A 3,626-nucleotide genomic window follows, 5' to 3' on the forward strand; every position below is an offset into this window, starting at 1 on the left:
ATGCTTATTAGGGAGTATCCTTGGCATTACACCTGTGAAGGGAGGAGGAATCAGAATTGGACAGAGGGAGAAGTTGAGCTTCAATGGGCTGCCTACCTCATGGGAAAGCTATAGAGCTAGAATGGCCCTTCAGTGTTGTCCTGAGCTGGGAGGAGACGGCCAGGCTTTATTCCTGTACGGATCAGTCACTGGTAGGGGGAAGCGCCAGGAAGGGGCCTGACTTTGAATGGGGCGGCTTCGCAGTTGAAGCAAACCTTATAGGGGCTGGCAGCTGAGCTGCGTTCCCAGCTGCTGGGGCAATAAGGCTTCCTTTAAAGAGAGATCTGAGTGGTGGCATCAGTGTCCACTCCAATGTGTATGTGGAAATCCAATAGATTGGAGAGTTCAGATTTGACTTTTTAAAATGTCAGTGGATGTGAATGTCATAGTTACAAACTTGGGCATGCAAAAATGTCACCTTCCTTATATCTATAATTAGGGTGACCAACCATCCTGTTTCAGCCAAGAGATTCCAGGTTTTAGCAGTGAAAGTTCCACATCCTAAGGCAAGTTGGAAGAGTTGGTCACCCTATCTTAACTCAATTTAACCTTTTAAATTTTAAACTCAGAGTCCTCATTTCCAATTGAGATCAGAAAACTAAATATGAGATTTCCTCACTCAATCAGAATATTTTAGTTACAAATTTAAAACATAGTCCATTGAGGAGTTTTCACCATCTCAAAGTTTTTTCACTCTCCTCCTACCTGGGGGTGATTTAAAACTCTTAGAGGTGTGAGCAATTGCTATAATGAATCTTCAGGACAAGAAGTGGCTGATTTTGGCTTCGGTGGTCTCAATCTTCTGCAGGCCTCCTGCTCCAGCTGGGACTCACCCATAGTTCCTGAGTTTCTTTGGTGGTGCTATATCTTTTGCCTCTCCTTTTTGGGTAGTGTGAGAAATGTGTGCAATCCTGGAAAATTTCTAGATCTATACAGTTGTACCTTCTGAAGCCTCCTCATCTAATCCCCCAAATTATCATATTTTCACCGCTACTCAGCTCTTCCCTCTCTTTCTTCTGGGCTTGTGGAAGATCAAGAGCAAAGGGAAGGGTAGCACCTTATTAGGCTTCAGGAAAAACTATGGGCTGCAAGTAGCACTCTGACTGCTCTAATGACCTCCATAGCTAACTATTGTCTTCAGTTCTTCTGCCCATGTGCCAAAAGGAACATTGGCAAGGCTGCCTGCCCTCAGCGTTCCAGTTGGGACTAAGACCCAGAGCCTCTCACTCTTGGAGGAAACTTTGCTTTGATTAGTGTCCTGTCTCTGGGAGGGACACAGGTTTTATCTACTCTAGCATCTCTGACTTTTATCATATCCTCCTACTCTACTTTCTCAGACTCATACTTACTTACTGTTAAAAAATATCATTTCTCTTGCAGAGGAGGGAGAAAAAGAGTAGAGTTTTTTACATACACTCAAAGTTAAATTATCAGATTTAAAAACTCAGTTATACCTATAAGATGTTTTATGTTGCCTCCTAATAATTACAAAGTAAAAATCGACGGTAGATACACAAAAGATAAAGAGAAGTAAATCAAAGCATATCACTATGGAAAATCATCAATTCACAAAGGAAGGCAGTAAGAAAGGAAGAAAGGAACAAGGAACTACAAAACAACCAGAAAACAATTAATAAGATGGCATTAGTAAGTCCTTACACATTATTACTTTAAATGTAAATAGATTAAATTCTCCAACTGAAAGGCAAAGAGTAACTGAAAGAATAAAAAGACAAAACCCAACTATATGCTACCTCCAAGAGATTCACTTTAGCTTTAAGGATACACATAGGTTAAAAGTGAAAAAAGATACGCCATGCAAATAAAAACCAGAAGAAAGTGGGTGTAGCCATATTTACATCAGACAAAAATAATTTAAGTCAAAAACTGTAACAAAAGCACTTCCATCTATAGCCATGCCACCCTGAACAAGCCCAATCCCATCTGATCTCAGAAGCTAAGCAGGGTCAGGCCTGGTTAGTACTTGGGTGGGAGACCACCTAGGAAGACCAGGTGCTGTAGGTGTAAAAAATTTAAAACATAAGGTATTGTAAGCTGACAAGATCCTTGCAATCCATGAGGTCAACCAAGGGATTCCTCACCTGAAAAAAAAAAAAAAGCACTTACAAGTGGAAAGTTTATAGTAAAAAAAAAAGCCTACATTAAGAAACCAAAAAGATGTCAAACAAACAACCTAACCTTACTCCTCTAGGAACTAAGAGAAAAAAAAAAACTAAGCCCAAAGTTAGCAGAAGGAAAGGTATAATGAAGATCAGAACAGAAATAAATGAAATAGAGACCGGAAAAACTATAGGAAAGATCAATGAAACTAAGATTAGGTTTTTAAAAGATAAACAAAATTGACAAAACTTTAGTAGACTAAGAAAAAGAGAGAGGACTCAAATAATATTTAAAACGAAAGAGTAGACTTTATAACTGACACCACAGAAATACAAAAGATCATAAGAGACTACTATAAATAATTATATTCCAACAAATTGGATATCCTAGAAGAAATGGATAAATTCCTAGAAACATACAATCTACCAAGACTGCATCATGAATAGAACATCTGAATACACCAATAATGAGTAAGTAGATTGAATCAGTAATGAAAAATCTCCCAACAAATAAATACCGAGGACCAGATGGTTTCACTAATTCAAGTAAACATTTAAAAACTAATACCAATCTTTCTCAAGCTTTACCAAAAATTGAAAATAAGACCCCCAAACTCTTTTTAAGAGGCTAGCATAGCCTTGATACTAAAGCCAGATAAGGACACTTAAGTAAAAGAAAAAACATATAGACCAATATTCCTGATGAATATATATGCAAAAATTCTCAACAAAATACTAGCAAACTAAATTCAATAGCACATTTAAAGAGTCATGATCATGACCAAATAATATTTATCCCTGGGATGCAAGGATAGTTCAATATACACAAATCAATAAATGTGATTCATTAAGAGAATGAAATATAAAAGTTATGAGATCATCTCAATAGAGGTAGGAAAAGCATGTGACAAACTTCAACATCGTTTCATGATAAAAAATCTCAACATATTGAGTATAGAAGGAAGAAAGTTCATCATAATAAAGGCCATATATGACAAGACAACAATTAACATATTTAATGGTGAAAGGTTTTCATTTAAGATCAGGAACAAGACAACAGTGCCCACTCTCACTACTTCTATTCGACGTAGTACTGGAAGTCCTAGCCAGAGCAATTAGTTAAGAAAAAGATATAAAAGGCATCCAGATCAGAAAGGAAGAAATAAAATTGTTTCCGTTTGCAGCTGATATTATCTTAAATATAGAAAATCATACAGGCCACCGAAAACTGTTAGAACTAATAAATAAATTCAGTAAGTTTGCAGAATACTAAATCAGTAAAAATCAGTTACTGATAAAGAAAGAAAACAATCCCATTTATAACAGCATCAAAAACAAGAAAATACTTAGGAATAAATAATGAAAACCAGTTATTAGCATCTCTTCCTAACTCCATGTTCAGTGAAGTCCCATTAATAGCTTGAAATCAGTGGTCCTAGGGTCATTTACACTATGAAAACCAGCAAA

The 3,626-nt window shown here is 36.7% G+C and overlaps 1 pseudogene; it reads left to right on the forward strand.

Annotated features, from left to right (window-relative positions):
• The first annotated feature begins 1,945 nt into the window (after positions 1 to 1,945).
• Positions 1,946 to 2,064, forward strand: LOC118610838 (annotated as a pseudogene).
• The last annotated feature ends 1,562 nt before the right edge of the window (positions 2,065 to 3,626 follow it).

Source organism: Rousettus aegyptiacus, unplaced genomic scaffold (assembly GCF_014176215.1).
Source record: "Rousettus aegyptiacus isolate mRouAeg1 unplaced genomic scaffold, mRouAeg1.p scaffold_m13_p_13, whole genome shotgun sequence".
Lineage (NCBI taxonomy): Eukaryota > Metazoa > Chordata > Mammalia > Chiroptera > Pteropodidae > Rousettus > Rousettus aegyptiacus.